The following is a 22,362-nucleotide window of genomic DNA, read 5'->3' as shown; positions in this document are numbered from 1 at the left end:
AGCTGTTTCAAAACTATTGGCATTGTTTGCCTTCCTACTCCACAGAGAATCCCATCTTTCACTCACTCATTTTAAAATGTTGTTTAAGCTTCTGCAGCCATCGCTCACATGCTGGTGGTACAGCCAAAGGCAAAATGCCATTTCTGCCTCCATACCTCCTTTTTAGGGAAAGCTTCATAGCTCCCTATTCTCTTTGCACCTCTCACGATATTCCTTATGCCTAGATTTGCACACAAATTACTTATCTTACTTTATTTTTTACTTCATCATTCAAAAGGGATAGAGTAGCAGTCATCTGAGTAGTTTTCTGGTAGGACACATCTTCACATGGGGGCAAAACTTCAGCAAGGTTAATAGGTTGCACCCAGACATCAAGAATGAAAATAATTTCTATTTGATACCTATCTACTTACTGTCTAATCAAAGCTTTATCTATAACGTGCAAATCTGGCATAAAAACACTCTCAAGCCCTAAGACTGGAATGACCACAGCTCATGCTTTTACAAAGGACACACAGTGTTGGTTATTCTAATTCAAATCACTGTCAGTATCTCCTGTTGACATTCTTTGTTTACTTGTTCTACTTTTGTGCTTCTGAAAGCTCCAGGTATATAATGATTACTCATTATTTTTAAATCACTCTTATTTTACTTTGTAAAATTCCCTATTCATCCCCTGCTGCTGTTAATTAATACCAGGGGATTGCTGACTGGTTGCTGCAGTACTGCAGTACAGTTCTCAGTATTCACACTTTTTATGAATAGTTTTCTAAATAAAAACTTGGTTACTGTGAATGTTAATTTAAGATGCTTGATAATATGTGAGTGTACTTGTGTGTGTGTATAAGGGTATACATGGCCTTGAAAGGGGTTACTTCAAATGAAATTGGGAAGGACTACAGTAAGCACAAAGATTAAAGAGTAGAGCAAAATTCCCAGAAAATTTCTCCAGGTTAAAAATTTGTAGAGCTTTATTATATCTTGCAATTATTTTTGAAGCCATCCTTTATAAAATTAATAAAGGGCCACAATGTGGGGACTGTGGTAGGGGCCTGAACTCTGCAAAGGTGTAGGCATAGTTAAAAAAAAAAAAAAAAAAAAATATATATATATATATATATATATATATAACCAGCCATCGTTCCCTAGTTTGCTTTCCTGTAATTGCTTACTACTCAGGAGTCATAAAGCTAATGGCCATAAAAATTCTCAGTTTTCATCATTGCTCCTGTAGATAACATCACCCTTGTGAAACCTGAGACTAGTTTTTGAGATATCATCCAGGCCCTGCATTTCAGTGCATTAGCTGACCTATTCAGACCAGTGGCCTGTACCAAGGAACTGACTCAACTGGTCTTGCGACCCCCACCCAGGAATGGACTCCACATGAGAAGACAATTTCTGCACCCCTGTGGTTCTGCCCTGAACCCAGCCAATCTGCAGACCCAACTGCCTGCCCTTTGCCCACCAGACTATCTTTAAAAACTCTTTCTCCCAAATTCTTGGGGAGATGGATTTAAGAAATTCCTCCTGCCTCTTCGCATGGTACCTGTGATATTAAACTTTTTCTCCACTGTAACCCCTGCTGTCTCAGTGTATTGGCTTCTTCTAGAGCAGCAAGCAATGAACCTGGTTGGGCTGTGACTTTTTTTTAATCCTTATCAACCATTCTATTTTCTGTACCTACAGTTTTGTCCTTCCTCAAGTTTCATATAAATAGAATTATATAGTATGTTGTATTTTGAGTTCTTTCAATTAGCATGATTTAGCTGAAATGTGTTAATGTTGTATGAATCATTGGTTTATGCCTTTTCTCTTGCACACAAGTATTCCATTGCAATGGCATATGTTGACATGTTTATCCATTTACCAGTAGTTAAAGGATATTTGGGTTGCTTACAGTTTGGGGTGGTGATGAATAAAGATACTATTAATATAAATACTTACATACATGTCTTTGTGGCAACACAAGTTTTTGACTTGAGTAAATACCTAAGATTGGAATTGCTGAGTCTCATGATAAATGAATGATAACCTGTATATCAAACTGCCAAATTGTCTTTCAAAATGTCTGCACCATTTTGCATTCACATCAGCAATGTACAAGAATTCCAGTTCTGCATCCTGGCTACAGTCTGTTATTTGGTTTTCACATATTTTTTTAAAATGTTATTAATAGCTACTATAAGAGATATGTAGAAATATATCATGGTGGTTTTGATATGTGTTGACCCAGTGCATAATGATGACTATCTTTTCATGTGCTTAGTTATCATCTGTATTTCTGCTTTGGTAAAGCGTTCAAAATATTTGCTAAGAATTCTTTTTCTTGATTATTATGAATATTTCCCAATGCTTACAGATTCACAGGAAGTTGAAGAGATGGTTCAGAGAATTTGTCTATACTCTTTGTGACGTTTTCTCCATTGGTTAAGTAACTATAGTACAACATTAAAACCAGAAAACGGACATTGGTGTAAAGTGTGTGTGTGGTTCTCTGTCATTTTATCCCATGTGTACATCTGTGTAATCCCCACAGTAATCAAGTATTTGTCACATTGGTTTTCTCTGTTGTTTTCCTGTTTGAAATTTCATTGATTTCTGATCTTGTCTGTATTATTTTCTTCCTCCACTTGCTTTGGGCAAGTTGTTTTTCTTTTCCTAGTTTCTTGTACTGGGGAGTTAGGTTATTGATTTGATATATTTTAATTTTTCAAATGTGAACATTTTTGTGCTATTCATTTCCCTCTCAGCACTGCTTTAATTGCATCTCATAAATTTTGATATATTGAATTTTTATTTCAATGTAGTCATTTTGAATTTCCATTGAGATTTATTCTTTGATTCATGGATTAGAGACGTGTTTCTTAATTTCTAAATGTTTGGAGATTTTTTTTCTATCTTCCTGTGATTGATTTCTAGTTTGATTTTATTGTGGTTGGAGAACACAGGCTATATTACAGTCACATAATGATGTTTCAGTCAATAGTGGGCTGAGTAGATAACTGCAGTCCTATAAGATGATACTATATTTTTACTGTACCTTTTGTATGTTTAGATATAAAAGTATTGACCATTGTGTTATAATTGCCTTACAGTACCCCATAAAGTAACATGCTATACACTTTTGTAGCCTAGGAGCAATATGCTATGCTGTATAGCCAAGATGTGTATTAGGTGGTATTATCTAGGTTTGTGTAAGTACACCTTCTGATGTTTACACAATGACAAAATTGCCTAATGATGCATTTCTCAGACTGTCTCCCTATCTTTAAGCAACACACAGCTGTATTTCAATTATTTTAAATTTGCTGAAGTTTGTTTTGACTCAGTATATGGTCTATACTGGTGACTATTCTCTGGGAACTTGAAATAATGTGCATTCTGCTGTTGGTTAGAGTATGCTTAAATGTCAAATGCTTGATGGTTTTGTTGAGTTCTTCTATATCCTTTTATTCTTACCAGTTTTGCTTAATATGTTTTTTAGTCTTGTTTGATGTTTACATATTTAGGATTGATATATATTCTTTGTCATTTGACCTTTTGTCATTTTGTAATACCTCATCTGTGTGTTAATATTGAATTTCTAAACATATTATTTAAGGTTTTATGTCTATGTCCTTGAAGGATGTGGTCAGTAAATAATTGTTAATGTCTAAGTCTGGTTTTGGTGTGAGGGTAATACTTTTTTCATGAAATTGCCCCTCATTGTCTATTATGTTGAAGAATTTGAGTAAAATTGGCATTATTTCTTCCTTAACTTCTTGTCTTAATTCACCAGTGATGTCATCTAGGCCTGGAATTTTCTTCGCAGAAATTTTAGATACAAATTCAATTTCTTTAGTAAACACAGGGATATGCTGCTTATGGTTTTTTTTTTTCCTTGAGAGAGGAGCTGTAATTTCTATTATTCAATGAATTTCTCTATTTCATCTAAATTGTGTAATTATAGGCATAGACTTTATAATATTCCTTTCCTATATTTCTAATGTCTATAGGGTCTATTGTAATGTTCCTTTTATTCATGATATTGGTAATTTGTGTCTTTTTTTCCCCCTTTTGGTCTATCTAGCTAGAGGCTTATCAATGTTATTAATCATTGTGAATAACCTTCTTTTGGTTTTGTTGATAATCTCCATTGGTTTTTCTGATTTCAATTTCATTGTATTTTCCATCTTATTATTACTATTTCCTTTCTTGCTGTGAGTTTAATTTGGTCCTTCTTTTTGTACTGTCTTGAGGCCAAGACTTATATAATTGTCTTGAGAAGTTTCTTCTTTGATAATATAAGCATTTAATGCTATAAACTTCCCCCTAAGCACTGCTTTATTTGCATCCTACAAATCTTGATATGTTGTACTCTAATTTTCATTTCATTCAAAATATTTTAGTTTCCATTTATATTTCCTTTGAATTATGTTATTTAGAAGCATGTATGTTTAAATTCGACATTTGACCCCTGATATAGCTTAAGTGACAAGTGACTCTATTCAGACCTGGAAGGCATTCCAGTCAGTCTGATCTCACTGTGGGGTTGTTAGGAATAACAGAATTGCTCTTGACTTTCTTCTTGCAGGCAAAGGTGAGCCTGTGTAATCACTACTACCTTTTGCTGTACTTTGATTATTACCCTGTGTCAAGAGGGAAGGGTGAGTGTAGAAACTTAAGAAACCTACCTGGATTGATAAGGTAGACTGTGATGGTTTATGGGATTGTTCAGCTCTTTTGCCCTGAGGTATTGGGGACACAGTTAAGGTTAATGATACTGGCCTTACTGAAACATGACAGACTACTTAGGATATTTTTGGAGTAGTTCATGTAAAAGATGATGATAGCTCTACTACGGTATTGGCAATAAATGTCAAATTCTCTTACAAAAATATTTTGAAAGTAAAATTGACAAAAATTTTTCATGGGTGTGATATGCACATGAAGGGTACGGTCCTTTTTTATATGTGGTCCAAAGGATCCTGGCTCATGCCAACAAATATTTTTTGCCAAGAGGTGTCATTATGAGAATTAGGCAATAAAAATTAGTGTGGATGAAGTCAGAAGATTACAATTTTGGTTTTGAATATGCTTAGTTTGAGTTGCTCTTGTAACACTGAACATCATGAGGCCACAGTAAGTCTCACGCCAAGCTCAATACCAAAGGGGCAGGAAACTATACTCCTGAAATTAAGAGTAAATGTAATTGATCAATGATTTATTAAATCAGATACAATAAAGATATAATGTAAGCAGTCAGATATATGCCTTTCATCTTAGAGAAAAAAATATTTTTATTTTTCTATGAATCACAGAGAGTGGATGATATTCCTAAAGTGAACACAATAGAATGTGAAGAAAAAGCTTAAGGAATTCCAACCTCTAATGGTCAAGTAGAAGAGGATGGCCTACAGATTGACAGAGCAATTGTGGACAGAGATGTTAGGCAAAACTAGGAAGGTATGTCAACAGAGCCAAGAGAAGGGAGTAAGTGTTTCAATAAGAGAGAGGAGATAAAGATAAAAAACAAGAGTTCCAAGTGTTATTGACCATGAAAATAAAACGAAGTCTAAAATATGACTATTAGGTTATGTGGCTTGTATGTCAAAATATCTCCTAACATCCAGCATTTTCTTATCTGTAAACATAGCTTTTGAGCTTAGGGTATTTACTGCCTCTTTTGGTATATTTTTAGATAATGCTACATATTTTCCATAATTGCTACGCTGAATTTTTATAACTATGATGTTTTTATTTGATGGATAGATATTGGAGGCTGAGAATTTAAATAGTCATCTATAAATAAACATGAAAGGGCTATTCACATAATTCAGGGGATATTTGTAATGCTTACTGGCAGGTGCTATGTAAGAAGCCAAGAACCTACTAGAAGAAAATATAGGAAGCTTGAAATTGTTTTTATGGTGGTGAAAAGAAGTTTAAGTTCTAAAATATTGAAAAAGATATTGGAATAATAAATATCATCATTTAATACTGATGAATGAGATCCTTCATAACTACTTGGATTGAAACACCATCACAAGCTGTAATGGTTTTATTGTTTGTCCCCCTCAAAACTCATGTTGAAAATTTAACTGTAATTATAATAGTATTAGAAAGCCTGTGTCTCAACTATGTCTGATTGTGCCTTGAGTCTCACCCATATTTGATTTAGGTGAGACTCTGGACTTTGGACTTTTGAGTTGATGCTGGAAGGACTTAAAACTCTGGGGTCTACTGGAACAGAATGAATGTATTTTGTACGCGAGAAGGACATGAGTTTTGGGAGGCCAGGGGTAGAATACCACGGTTTGAATGTTTGTTTACTCCAAAACTCGAGTTGAGATTTAATTGCCACTGTAACAGTATTAAGAGGTGGGACCTTTAAGGGGTGATTAAGCCCTGAGGGTTCCACCCTCATGGTGGGATTGGTGCCATTATAATAGGGTGAGTTTGGCCCCCTCTTGCCTTCTCACCTTCTGTTGCGTGTTGACACCGTGACAAGGCCCTCTCCAGATGCTGGCAGCATGGTATTAGAAGTCCCAGCTTCCATAACTGTGAGCCAATAAATATCTGTTCATTATAAATTACCCAATTTCAGGTATTCTGTTACAGCATCACAAAACAGACTAAGACATGGGCTTACATTAAATCCGTATATATTCCCTTGGATTGAAATTTCAGAAGCCCATCGTCTGAGAGGCTTTAATCTATTGCAACAACACTTATTTTGGGCTAACCTGAGAGTTGGCACGTGATTAGAAGAAGAATGCTCAAGCTTATCTCAGTGATACTTCATTAAGATTTGCCAGTTCCTATTAGTGATTCATCGATAACTTATCTACTGTGAACATGCCAGAAGTTGACGTTATATGAAAGAAGAGGGATTTTACAGGTCTTTGGGCTTTCCTCTGACATTTTAATAGCTGAATACTAAGTGCACTTTTAGACTAAATCTTACCATGAATTAACTTAGTTTTACAACATTGAAACCATAGCCTCTAAGACCAAGGTAGGTAGGATCAGGTTTTTCCAAGAGGACACACATGGTCAAAAATTACTAACCTCTGAGGGAGTGAAATCTAGGACATTCATGCAGAGTTCTGTAATTGTGGGCTGCAGAAGGCACCACATCTAAGTACAAGTCAATCACATTGTAGACCTCATGGATATATGTATTTTTTTATTCATTATGAAAAATTTCCTGGAATATGTCAGTAAAATATTTTAAGAAAATCAATACATTATAAACTTTTTTCTGTAGGTCAAAGTAAAGTATCTGGAGATAAGGATGCTTTTTAGTAATTTTTGCAAATGCCTCATATGGACAGCTGGTAACCCCAGGGACGTCCAGGTGACTCAGTAGTACATGCTGTCTACTTCAGCCACCAAGCTTTCTTTCTCAAGAAAACATTCTGGCTTCATGGCCTACTTAGCAATATAATTCTATCCAAAAGTCAGTCTTATGCTCATCCTGGAACATACAAGTCAACACTGATGGTAAGAAGGATTCTAGAAAAAATACCTCTACTGCCACAACTCTAAGCATACCTTTCTTAGTTGCTAATCATTGTAAGAAAAACTATAGATAATACTTAGATTAAAAAATGAAAAAACCTGAGAACAATTTAAATGGTAAATTTCCAATTCCACAAAAACTATAAAATTGATTGTCCTAAACTAAATGACTCAGTAGAGAAGGTGAAGAAAGGACAATGGAACAAAAAGTCTCTGACCAACCTCTAATTTTCCTTTCTTGGGTGCACGCTAATAGTCAGATACTAGATCAATATTAGCCATCCAGCAGTGTGAGAAGAGGTGTAGCTCAGGTGACCAATAGTCTACAGAATTCACAGCTCGTATTTTACCTTCACTTGTAATATTTTATCCTTTGAGATGACAGTTGTATAGCTTTTGTTTAATTAGAAGTACTTTGAATTACTGAATGAAGAAATTAGAATAAAATTATATCATTAAAATATCTCAGACATATAAATTCAGAGATGGTAATTACCAATTTAAGACATGTTTGAAAGCCAGAGAGCCCCTATGGCAATTATAATGGATACTTTTTTTCTTGCAATTGAAGAGAGGACTGTGCTATAAAAAAACAGGCTAGGATCATATTATAATAGTGGCCCAGCTACAGAAGAGGCTCCATTTGAAACATTCCATGTTTCCTTTGTCAAACTCGGGGTTGTCATAGGAAAAATGGGACCCTGAGACCTAGGATTGGAATACCTTTGATTAATAGGTCTTCTGGTTGGCAGAAGTAGCTCCTCATGTCTTGCCTGAAGACCGTAATGATCTCGCTTGCAGTAGTGTCCAGCAAGAGGATGCTTGCTTTCCTCGAGCACTATTCTCACCTCTCCCCATTGCCTTCAGTTCTCAATGTAGCTCACATAGAGAAGTTCAAACTCTATACAGCAAACAGATTTTAGATCTGGCTAATATTTACTGACAAGAACTAGAGGAGTGGATCTTCAGGGAGTTACACTGTAAGGAGGAGGAGGAGGCTAAAGAGGTGTGTAAGTTTACTATTTCTGCTGTAATAAATTACCACAAAGGTAGTGCTTTAAAAATAACACAGGTGTTATCCTACTGTTCTGTAGGTCAGAAGTCTAAAATGGACTGGCAGCACTGTGTTCATTCTGGAGGCTCAGGGAAGGAATCCATTTCCTTGCCTTTCCAGCTTTTGGAGGCCACCCACATTCATTGGCTTGTAGTTCCTTCCTCAAATCACTCCAATCCTGCTTCAGTTGTCTTCTATTCTGACTCTGGCGCTCCTACCTCCCTCCGACCCTATGATAACATCAGCCCCACTTCAATAATCTCCCCACGTCAAGCTTCTTATCTCTTAAAACACATCTGAAATTCCTTTTTCCATACAAGTTAACATGTTTGTTCAAAGTTTCAAGGATTAGGACATGGACATCTTTGGGGAGTCATTATTATGCTTACCCCAATAGGAGAGAACTATCAGCATGGGGCCACTCTCCCATGATTTAGGATTCAATGTTTTGCAAGGACACTTGAAACTCATCCTAATGGTGTTCTGGGATAGCGCCTAAAATCTAGACATATCTATGTCTACAGTAAACAAAACTAAGATGCCAGAACATCCTTGGCATAGTATTAAAGAAAGTTATCGCCACAGTAGGAGTCACGACTGTAATGACAATAAAAGTGCTATGACTGTCAAAGATTTTTGGTAGAAGCTAATACTTCATGGTATTCCCAGGAGTCAGATAGACAGATGGCTGTTTAGGGTATCAATCAATTTATATATTAATATTAATAACTTAAAAGTTGAGAGTTGAGTAGCAGAAGACTGATAAGATTCCAGAACAGAAAATCAGGATCCCCAACTTAGGTTCCAGATTTATACCAATTTACAGATCCAGACACTACTGATTAGAAAGAGCATGTATTGCCTTGAGAAAGGAAACTGAAAATTCTCCACAATTACATACGCTAAATGTTCTACTTCCTCTACAAGGAGTCCTGCAGCTAACCATAGGTTAACAATACGAGTTAGACAAATACCCAGAATTTTCAAGGACTGTTAGATACAACGTCTCACAAGACTGATAGCAGCAGACACCAAATGGAATTGTGGTTGTAAGTTAAGAATGGGCATTAGAGTAATAAATGGAGTTTTGATCTGATTCAGGATCACAGCTAGTTAAATGGATCTATGGGCCAACCCCATGATTATTTCTCTGTTTCCTGTTGGCAGACCATTCACATTGCTTCCCTAACCTATGGAGAGTAAAGGCCATTATGTTAGAATGAGCCAAGTGGAAGCTTTGAATATATTTTCTATTCTCACTAACAAGGTTGTGAATTGTAGGAAGGAAAAAAAGTCCTTTCCCTTCTATTATTCTAAGTCCTTGGCTGTGACCCCTGTAATACAAGACAGATTAACAAGAGAAAAACAAACAAATTTATTAACACTTACATCTTATATATACATGAGAGAAACTCAGGAAAATGAGTATCTTGAAGAGGTGGCTTAGGACTCTTGACTTATATAGCGTCTTTAACAAAGAACATTTTCCTACATTTGTGGAAAAATGACAGGACAAAGGGAAGTGGTTGTAGTCTTCTAAGAGTGGCAAACTGGGAAGGTAACTGATGGAGTACGGTTTGCTCACAGATTGCTCTGGTGTCGTGTCTCTGGACTATAGACTAAGAGTCTATAGTCATCTTCCTTAAAAGAGAATTTATACCCTGCCTTTATGCATAAAAGGGGGAGGACAGAGATCTTTTCCTGCATTTGCTGTTTAACTGTCTTTAGCTCAAAATAATTTTTATGTCAAAGAGGCATATCTTGGGGTGACATATTCCGGTTTCCTTCAATACCACACAAATAACTCTTTATTCAAGGAAGAATTAAAGATATTAAGACCATCAAAGATGTAGAAGAAGCAGTCCTTATTCATCTGGCCTTTACCAAACCAGATGGTTCATGGTAGATGATGGTGCCCTACCATAAATTTAAACCGTGTGTAAGAGTCTAGGATTGTATCCTTCTCATAAGCTAGTGCTAGTCTATTAATATTTAACAAATGCTAGCAGGAAACATGAGACTCCTAGGCCAGAAACGAAAGACCTCTTTATTAATGACATAGAAAACCACAGGAGCATGATGCTGGGCTGCTTCCCTTTGCTTCCAAGTCTTCAGGGGAAATCTTCAGTGAGTGCTGCTCATGCAGTGAAAATGCATCACAGCCGAAGAAAACAGACAGTGGAATGCGATGTCCAGAGGGAGATGCTGCCTCATCCTTCATGGTTGTTCACTGCAAACCCCACCTGAGCAATAGTCCAGCAAGGTGTGGTCAGGACCTTGCATTTCTTGGCATACCTAGAAACAACATTCAGGGACACTGGGTTCCAACCGCAGATTGCCTTTCTCAACATAGTGGAAGCCCCAATCACAAATGCTGTGTCAGATGTACTATTTTCAGCAGAACATATCAACACAGCCTCTGGCACTTCGTATGTGGCCTTTTATCTGGCAACTGCTTTCTTCTCCATAACCATCACTGGGGAGGATTAAGGACAGTTTGCATTTAAATGGAAAGAACAGCAGCACACATTGGCTGTCTTGCCCCAGGGCTGTGTTACTTCTCCTGCTGTCTTTCATAATATAGCACATAGGGACCTCGGTGATCTTGATATTCTAAAGAATATCATGCTGTTGCACTCAATTGTTGACATTGTGCTAATTAGACCTGGTAATTAGGAAATTACAAGTATCTGAAATTCTCTAGCAAGACACATGTATACCAGAAAGTGGATGATAAACTCCATGAACGTTCAGGAGGCCACACATACCTCTCTTAAGGATACGGATGTGAAAGGGACAGCTGCAGCTGTTGACACTCCCTGCCCTGTTCCCAGCCTTCCTCTTTCCCCATTCTCCTTCCTTGCACTCCCGCGTTCCACCTCTGCAGCAATTGCTGCCTTTTTCCTGAGCCCCCGTATAGTTTTGGTTTCAGGCTTGCAGGGACAAACCCAGCCCGCTGTCTGAGAAACCTAGGGCACTTCCGCTCGGGGCTTGACTCCAGATCACTGGCCTCCAGGGTGACCAGCCAGACCCGGCTCAGGTGACCCTGGGGTCTCGAGCCAGGCCCCGATACCTGCAGAAGCTGGGGGGGTCTCCAGAAAGACCGCGCACCGGACAGCGGAGCTGCCGGACTGCCCGAGCGCTCTCGCGAGACCCCGTGGCTCACGTGACGGTGCAGGGCGGGGCGCGCCGCGCTCACGTGACACGCGCCCCTGCGCGGGGAGTCTCTTCCCACCGTTTACTATGCACAGAAGAGTAACCATCAGAATGACCTGGGCTAAATATTTCGCTAACTGGTTAAATGTTAATATTTACCAGAGTAGAACTCAAAGAGAGGGTAAGGGTCCTTTTCAAAATTGGCACTGGCTCCACTGTAATTGGAATTTTCAGGACCTTAGTATTTGGTTTCTTCATTCTTTATTCATGTTTAAACCTTACTAAGGGAAAGTCTTCAGTCTTAACGCCTGTAAGTGATGAAGGTTAGTTAAGTGTAATGCTGACATGTTTAAGAAATTTAAAACGATAGAGAAAGAAAACTTTAAAACAGTGTGAGCCTGAAAGATGAAACTATGAAATGCTTAAATTAAGTTTTGAGAACCAGGATCACCCTGGCCCATGTGGAATGTACAGTTAAACATTCAAGCATTACAAAGCTAATCAGGCATGTCCTTTGATGTTTTTGGTGGTCTGCCACTTAATAGCTGGTACTTTTTAAAATATAAAACTGGGTGGTGGTTTTATTTCTTTTGTAAAGTGATTTTCCATCTTCTGTGTGAAGTTTAAAGTGATCCTGTTTCTGTACTTGTGTACAATAATAGGTTTCACTCTACTGATTTATCTGCTTACAGCTTGGTTGGGTTGTACACTCTAAGAATCAGTTCACATATGGTGCATTGCCTGTGATGTTTCTAATATAAAGTCTCTTTCTTTGCTAAAAAATTACTTCTGTAATACTTTTGTTGGATTAACATCTGCCTTCAAGTGTTACATGAATCTAGACCAAGAGGGTACTACAGCAAGTTCAAGCTGTGGTTCAAAGTGCTCTGAGAATTGATTGAGCTCCAAGAGCTCTTACTGTGTTAGAGGTACTAGTGACATACCTCAGTATGTGAGCAACAGCACAGACCTCTAGAGTTCTCAAGCAAAGCCATATGCTCCTTGGTACAGAAAAACTGTCTTTTTGGAAAACGTCTCTTCATGTGCTGCTGGTCATTGATATAACCTGAGCAGCTGACAATGGAACATGGAACAGAGAGCTTATGAAATCATAATTTCCTGACATAAGCTGGATATTATTAGATCCAGGAGATAGTTGAACAATCCATTATGTGAAGGAAGTGGGCATTTGGAACTAGCTTGAGCAGTTTCTCGAGGAATAGGTAAATTACGTGAACAAGTGGCTTAGACTCCCATGTTACCACCTTTGCTGTTCAGTTCATACCTGGGGCCTGAGATAAAAATACCTCAGCTAGCAAATGGCTTGGCTAGTTGGTACAGGGCCCAAAGGAACAAACCTGAAACATCTGTCAGTAGCAGAGACTGATACTGAGCCCTCCTTACATCGCCATCCCTCAGTCTGGAGTTCAGTTAATAGTAATATATTAATACTGGGGTTGGTTGGTTTCTTAGTTCTTACAAATGTACTATAATAAGATCATAACTTTAGGAATAATTGCAACTGGGTGAGGGTCATTCAGGAATTCTCTGTACTATCTTTCCAACTTGTCTATAAATCTAAAATTCCAAAATAGTTTATTACAAAAGCAAAAGCAAATGATAAAATGAGTGAAAATAAACCTCATTTAGTGAAACTATATATTCTTTTGAAGATAAAATAAGTGTGATTTAAGTATGGAGAAAGCCCTTTGGGGGTCTTCCTTTTTCTTCATCTTTTTAAATTTTCCATTTCATTAGCTAAGCACTATTTAACCAAGAACTGCCATGATTTAAATTTGTCAGTTCATATATTTAAATATCCAAACATGTTTTCTTGATATTAGGTGCTTTCCTAAATGATGTTTACATTAAAAAGTGCCTTAAAACAACCTAGTTAAAGAGATTTGAATATTTTTAAGAATAAAAATGGACTTTGAATATAGTATAGATTTTACTATACAGTAATGAGTACATTATCCTCAAATTTATATTCCTATGCTGTCGATGAAATGAAATAAAAACAAAATAAAATAACATGCTCATTGTTCCTGGCACACACTCTTTTGTAGTTTTTGTCTTGAGTGTCAAAATGCAGCAAAGAACTGAGCTGCATTGAAGAGTACACCTCTTCAGTTCTTTCTGATTATATTCTGTGGTTTAGAGAAGAAATTCTAAAGCTGGGAAACCTGGGTTCTGTGTTTTGAATAAATCACAAAACCTTGCTTAATATGGATGTCTTCATTTGTAATGTAGTAGGCTTTTTGAGAAGGACTAAAAGAGATAATGTGTAAGTGATTTTTAACAGTACCCAGCATATTGTAAAGTGCCCTAGAAATGTAATTTATTGTTTTGGAAATCCCTGTAACCAAATCCACCATTTCTTAGGATCTGTCAATTCCATACATACAAAGAGCACCAACAACACACCTGTACCTGAAGAAGTTGGATTTATTACTTATTGCCAAAAGGAAAGATGTGTATTCCATGAGGTTGAGACAGTTTTCAAATCTTAGTACTCTTTTCACTACATCTTGCTGACAATAAAATATTTAGAAACATCCATTTCAGATGCACCATGGCTTTTAGGAAACTCTTCAAACTGCTGTCTGAAAACTGTCATTGGAATCAGATGTAGAGTTGAGGCTAAGTCAAACACCTGAGGTGGGATGGTGTGGTAGGTAACATGGTCAGTATGAAACAGAAGTGACCCTACTTAACTGGTAGATAACTTTAGTAGATATAAACAATGCTGCACACCAGTACAAAACGTTAATTCTGCCCCAAGAGGTGCTACAAGTGACATTTATGTAGTACTTCTTTGCCAGCTTATGAATTAAAGAGCTGTGTATGTTATTTACAGGACATAATGAGTAATCATTGGGAAATTTCTCTTACAACCCTTTGAGTCTGTTGTATAGAAGTCAGCCGTACTCATAACTTCTATTTTCCATTTTCTTTTCCCTCACTTTCTCTTTAATAGTCACTTTCTAATCATCATCCATTGTCTTTAGGTGGCTCTTTATTTTGTAGCGATGAATCTCTAAACAGATACTTTCTCTAGGCTTTTTTGGCCTTCCTAGAGCTCCGATCACCTATATGAGCCCAGTATATATTTCATATGCCAGAGCTCTAAGTAAACTCTAAAGAGCAGAATAGATTTTAAGTATTAAATAATAGAAGAACAGATTACGTGCTAAGAAATAGTCTCACCCAGAATATGTAAGTACTAAAAGGGACTTTCTGGAGGTTTTGCCTTAAGACAATGACAGTACTGATGGGAATTTGAGACAAAATGGCAAACAATGGGTCATTTGAAACAGATATGATCTCGTGCTCCCTCAGGGATTTTCACATCCTCCAACTGCTGATCAGATTTTGATTAAATATTTCTGCCAAGAAATTGCTGGAGAAAATTGCTAAACCATAACTGCACTCACAAGGCTACAATGAACACATAGTCATCCTGCTGATGTGAATTTGCTGCTGCTTTATGACACATACCTAGTTCTATCTTAAAAGATTTGCTTTAATTCTCTTTTATTTCTTTACCCCTCTGAATTTTTGACTCTAATTTACATTTTCATACACTTTCTCTTTCTGAAGAATAAAATATTCCCTTCTTTCAAATAGTAATACCAGTAGAAAATCTCTCCTTATATTACTTTTGCACATGTGTGAGTGTAACCAGGCTTCCCAGGAAAAAATAGTCTATTTCGTATTTTTTCTTTGTACTCTTATAGTATTATGGAATACCAAAGTTAGGACTCTGAATATGATTATGAATATTGCCTATCTCTGTTTTGGGGTATAAAACTGATAATGAATAGTTATCATAAAATCAGTGGTTTTAATTTACCACTGCCTTCATATCAGACTTTATTCCTTTTTACTGCTGGGTCATGTTCCATTATATAAATAGACCATTGCATTTTTTCTCTTTCTTCTCTTGATGGACATTTGAGTTGTGTCTGGTTTGGGGCTATTATGGATAAAACATCCATGAATATTCTTTAATGCTTTTTGTGGATATAGGCTTTTACTTTTCAAGGGAACCTGTGTAGGATAAAACCAGTGGTTTCAGTTTAACTGCCATTGACTTCATCTTTAACAATATGACATTGGAAATGTCCATTTCCAATTCCGGGTCATAGGATGGGCCATACAATGTTAAATTTTATAAGAAACTTCCAAAGAGTTTTCTAACATACTTGTATTAACACCATTATAAACTGCTATCAGCTATGTACAAGAGTTCCAATTGCTCTACATTCTTTCCAACATTGGGTACTACAGTTTTTCAAAGTTGAATCAGTGTACTGGGGGTGAGGCAATATCTTGTTGTTTTTCATTTTCAATTCTCTGGTGACTAAAAATTTTGAATACTATTTCATGTGCTCATTGGTCTTTTATATAAATTCTTCTTAGTAATTTTGAATTACTAACATTTTTTACACACTTTTAAAAAGTTAATTTTTTTAATTTAAGCGAAGTTTTTAATTTTTTTTATGTATACAAGTCCTTTGTCAGATTACGTTTATTGCAGATATTTTCTGCCGGTCCAATAGTTTGCCTGTTCATTTCCTCAAGAGTGTTCGGATGAACAAAAGTTTTTAATTTTGTGAATTTCAGTGTATCCATGTTTTTCTTTAATCATAAGTGTTTTTTGTGTCATGTCTAAGAAATACTTTCTTACCCTAAGATTGATTCTTCTATATTTTCTTCTAGATGATTTGGAGTTTTAGTTTGATATTTAGGTATGCAATCCATCGCATATTCTCGTTTGGTATGAAATATATATTCTACACATAATTTTAGATTGGATGAGTAAATGTTATAAAAAACATCACCTTTATTCAAATTAATCTGTAAGTATAGAAAAATTCAAATAAAAATTCCAAATGGATTATTAACTTGACATATTTACTATATCTTTATATTGAGTGATAAGTGTTCACAATTAGTTAAGTAAAATAATAGAAGAGGAAACAAGAAAGATGAGGGATTTGCTTTGTTGTTAATAAATTGGTCTACCAAGCCTTAAATATAATAGCGGGTACTGTCCAAAGAATAGATAAATAGTCCAATAGAGTAGAATAGAGAATAAAAGAGGTGATTAAAAAAACAGCACCTCAGGCCGGGCGTGGTGGCTCACGCCTGTAATCCTAGCACTTTGGTAGGCCGAGGTGGGGGGATTGTTTGAGCTCAGGAGTTCGAGACCAGCCTGAGCAAGAGCAAGACCCCGTCTCTACTAAAAATAGAAAGAAATTATATGGACAGTTGAAAAAATATATATATAAAAAATTAGCCTGGCATGGTGGCATATGCCTGTAGTCCCAGCTACTCAGGAGGCTGAGGCAGGAGGATTGCTCGGGCCCAGGAGTTTGAGGTTGCTGTGAGCTAGGCTGACGCCATGGCACTCTAGCCCGGGCAACAGAGTGAGACTCTGTCTCAAAAACAAAAACAAAAAAAAAAAACCAGCACCACAAATTAATAGATCAAACAGGTTGGAGTACATGTTGTTGTAAAAAACGGCTCATGACATAGAGGAAAATAAAACTATCTAAAACCCCTAAACTCTAGATAGATTGAACTAAAGTTAAACTCTAGCTAGATTAAAGACATATTTGTGATATGTCATATGAAATGAATAGAAGAAAATGTGGAAAAAGAACTTTTTGGACTAACAGAGTATCAGGTTGTCAAATCAGGTTCACACATTAGTTCAAACATTACTAATAATTCCCAGGATACAATCCATCCAAAGGCACAGATGAGACAGAAGGAGCTCAGGGACATTTTGGGTGGCTCCTCAGATCCTTTTGATGTCAGACATGCTGTGGTCCAGAACAATGTGGTCCATATGGGGTATCATGGGTGATTACCTCACACAGTAGTGTTATTTCCATCTTATAACCCAATGACTTGTGCAGCTTACATGACATTTTCCAGGGAGCAATGCTTCAAAAATCCATACATTTTGGGTTTATTGATAAAAAGTAATCCTTAGCTATAGATATCGTACTAAGAATATTAAAAAAATATACAGTATCTTCCTTTGATCAAATATTGTTAGTCAATTTACATAAATGTCCCCCTTATAAGGAGATTGGATGTGGTCACCTTTCTTTCCTTTCTCCTGGGGAGCTTTACCCCTCCCTGTGAAGGATGTGAGTGGATGACAGGCCAATGCTTTAAATACTCCCTTTCTACTTCCTGACCTAGGGATGGAGAAAGACACTAAATAAAACTTCAAAACTACAAATCATAAAGTTTATAAAAGGAATAAAAATAGATTATATAAAAAGTAATGATTTCCATCTAATAAAGAACCCATGGACTAAGTTAACAGAGAGGTAGCAGGAAAGAAAATATAGTCAGCCCTTTGTATCCGTGGGTTCCTCATTCAACCAACCATGGATCAAAAATACTAAAAAGGATTCTGTCTGTACTGAACATATACAGACTTTTTGCTTGTCATTATTCCCTAAATAATACAGTAAAACAACAATTTACATAGCCTTTACATTGTATTTGATATTATATATAATCTAGAGATGATTTAAAATGTACAGGAAGATGTGCATAGGTTATATGCAGATACTACACTACTTTATATCAGGGACTGGAGCAGCCATGGATTTTGCTATCCACAGGAGGTCTTGAAACCAATCCCTCACAGAGGGAAGACTGTATCACGATGTCTAAACTTGGTAAAGAAATAATTTGGAGAATAAGCAAGAAATCATTACAAGTAAACCAGAAAAAGACACCAACCCTAGTAAGAAAATGAACAGATAATATTGTAACAGCATAATTTAGGTTATACAGCAGTAATAACGCTTAAAATCTGATATCATAAAATCACAAAGATTTGTTTCTGGCTCACGCTGAATGTGAATCAGAGATGACCTGGTGTCTCTGCTCCTCCATTTCTAGGCGACAGGGGGACAGAGGAACTACTTTTGGAGGCTATTACTAGAACAGGGAGAAAGAGCCCATGTCAAAATGTGCACTGTCGCTTAGAATTCCTACTTGCAAGTGACACATTATTTCTGTTGGTACTTCATTGATCAACATAAACAACACAGTCACAAATAAACATAGAGAGCAGAAGTGAAATCTTAGCCTATAGGTTGGTGGTACAAGGAAATAAAATATCTGAGAACAAACCTAATTACTATGGCCATATAATAAAAAACCCAAAAGTTATTAAACATAGGAAGATATGATAAAATTCACAATTAAAGAAATACAAATGAATACAAAAAATGAGATCTTATTTTACACCTATTCGATTAGAAAGCATTAGAAAATTAGACAATGCCAAGTATTGGCAGTCGTGGGACTGTAAGAACCTTGATGCGCTGCTGACGGCCACAGTCACCGGTGCAGCCTCCCCGTCCTGGGAAACACTGTGGCACTGCTTAGTATAATCAGTGCACCTGAACCTCATTCGCTCCACCAGTCCCGTTCTGGGAAATGTCCTCACAGGTTCACAGTTGTTATATTTTGAGAACATTCATTACAATGTTATTTGTGGTGGTGAAACTGGTAGGCAAACACTGTCTATGATTCAGCAGGGGAATGAGGATGAGTGAAATGTGTGAATTACAGTATTGAATATGATGCATCAGTTAGGATAAGAAATTATATGTGGATTTTAGAAACATTGCTTACTGAAAAAAGGGACATACAACTATTCTAAATTTGAAAATATGTACACTAAAATAACAATGCATCTTGATGGAACTTATTCAAATAAAAATATATACATTAAATATATTTGAATGGTTGACTAACATGGAGAATAGAGGAAGTTAGATATAAGACTAAAGGAAATAAAATCAATTAATTGAATCAAGCTAACACCATCACCACCACAAGGGAGAGGTTTGCATGAGCCCATGATTATACTGTGCTGTCAACTGTCTGCATCTGTTGACATACTACTGCTACCAAACCTATGTCACTAGAATTTGTGATGCCCTAATGCTTTTTTAAACATTTAGTGTAGAGAGTTCTAAAAGAATAAAGAAGCAATATCTTCATTTTACCTCCTCTCCTCACCAGCTTAATACATATCAACATTTTGCCAATCTTGTTTTCTCTAGAACCCTTTTTTGTTTCTGAAATATTCTAAAGAAAATACTCAAATGTAGTTTTACTGCCTATAATGTGTTTTAAACGTTTATATAAATATCCTGACCCCTTGTGGATGCTCAGTATTGTGGCTATTAATATTACTGTCCTTCAAGGTTTAGGTTGCATTATGCCTTCATGGAACTTTCTCATGCACTCCACCTGCAGTTACACAGTTTGACACACCACTTCCTCTCCAGTTCCTGGTAGATTTAGTGGTATAGGAACTCAATCGATGTGTGATGAAAATTGTTAATAGATATACAGATTTTTTTAACTAGGTGACTGAAAAAGGCTTAATGAAAATACTAAGGTGTCACAGAGGTAACAGCACCATCTCTAGCATTGGAAAATTAAAAGAAAAAGACTGGGATTAAAATTTTATAGAAATTTGGAGCATGAGCCTTGCAGATGTTCTCAGAGTGCTGAGGAGAGTGTGCTGCTTAACTGGTGTTGGTGTCTCCGAGCTTGGAGAAAGGGACCCATGTAGCCATGGCTAGGGCACCTCTGAGGAAGAGCCACCAGCCAGTTGGCAACAGTACTTCTCTGGGAATAAGGGAATGTGATAAGTCTGTTTCTCCAAGTGTTGGAAAAAAAATAACTGGGTGCAACTGCTTCAGCTGGAATGCTGTCCTTCTGCTTGGGTAAAGGGAGGCTAGAGAGACACTGACCGAACCAGGAAGCAATTAGGAAGTCGAAAGTCCCTTCTTCCTCCTCCTGTCTCATGGTTGCCCCCTAGCGCCCCTACTGGAGGGCCTTACAAGGAACAAAGCTGAAATGTGGTTTGCAAGGTTCCAGCCCCAGCATCACCCAGCGCCATACAGAAGGGGGAGTTTGAAACTGACAGCTAGCTGTTCAGTACTTGTCGTAGCCATCCTATCTAAATTTTCAATACCTCCCAACATCTCCTATTTCCTATTTGACTTTATGTTTCTCCTTAGTGCTTCTTGTTTAAGCACTATTTTTCCTTATGGTCAGTGTTTATTGTCCATCTGCCCTATTACAATATAAGTCCAGTAATGACAGGAATTTGTGTATAGTTTAATGCTTTGTTGAACCCTGCAAAAATTCTGGCACAAAGGAAGTCTTCAGTAAATATTTTTGAATATGAATATTAATAATAGCATGAATATGGTAATTATGTACGAGGTTCTAGTCTATGTGTTTATCATATATTTAGCCCCCAAATAGAATTATGTGCTAATCTGTTATTACTCTTACCTCAGATAAGGAAATTGATGCATAAAAATGTTAAGCAACTTACTTGGGTCACGTATTTACTCAGTTGAAAAGCTAGGGTTTGAATCAAGGCAGCTGGCTCTAAAGCCTGCAGTCCAAGCCACCATACTAAACTGAAAATATAAATGAAAACACTAAATGCACTCTTTCAATTACCCGTACGTCACAAAGTCTATAACACCCAGAAGCATTACTTTATATCAACTATCTGAACAGGCTTAATGTTTAAGAAGAAATATTGTTATTGGACTATCTTTAAAATTCTAGCCTTAAAATGAAGGGTAAATATAATTGGCAACAGTGTGCCCTTTGATAATACTTTACTAACTGTAATGAAAGCAAATTTCTCTGGGCTTAAATAGGCTTACCAGAATCAAAATTTCTTTGGAACTAAGCCTTCGTTTAGTTCAATAAAACAAGGATTCAAGCAACAATGGTAGGTAGTGCTTTCATTAATGTGGTATCAAATTGTTTGCATTATTAGCCCAGACTGCTCAGTATGGTGCACAAGAAAACTCTTCTGACCCAAATGTCTATTTTTCTTGTGATTAATATTTTATTAAGCATAATAAATACACAAAAGAGTGCCTAGAAGGAATATAATAACATTCATCTTCACAGTCACAGAGGGAGATAATCTTTCTTGATATATATATAGTGTGTGTGTGTGTGTATATATATATATACACACTACAATATTTTAGAGTTTTTCCCTGAAATTTTTAAACTGCCTTAGAGCAAAAAATTTATTTAAAAATGCCATACATTTTATTAACCAAATGGATAAAATAATTCAGTTTCAAATGACCTGAAATCCTTTAAAAATATTTTAATATCTTTCTTTATCTTTAACATGAGGACTTGGGTTGTCCTTATGGCTCATATGAAACAAAGCTGAACTGTATTGGTTATAGTGATGCATGCAGGATGGAAGGGTCCAGACGTAAAGGATCACTCATGGGATTCTGTTGTTTACCTTGGAACACATAACTGCTCCTACATCTTTATTTGCATTTGCACATCATTATGGACTTTTTCCAGGGTAGCGAAGTTTTTATAATTTGCATCAAGTTTAAGAATAATAAAATCACAGATTGTTGTGGCCATTTTTAGTAACAGTGGACTTCATTTTGAAAAAAGCACTTTGCTTAGTGCACATGTTCAAACTTCACAGTAAATCTATAAGTCTTATCTTTGTTTTAGAAAATATAAGTTATGAGGTTTAAAGCACCAAGGTCATTGAATGTGAGCAGGTGTTCCCTGTCTTA

The sequence above is a fragment of the Lemur catta genome, chromosome 16 (assembly GCF_020740605.2).
Source record: "Lemur catta isolate mLemCat1 chromosome 16, mLemCat1.pri, whole genome shotgun sequence".
Taxonomy (NCBI): domain Eukaryota; kingdom Metazoa; phylum Chordata; class Mammalia; order Primates; family Lemuridae; genus Lemur; species Lemur catta.
The sequence above is the reverse complement of the archived record's forward strand: the minus strand, read 5'-3'. Positions refer to the sequence as shown.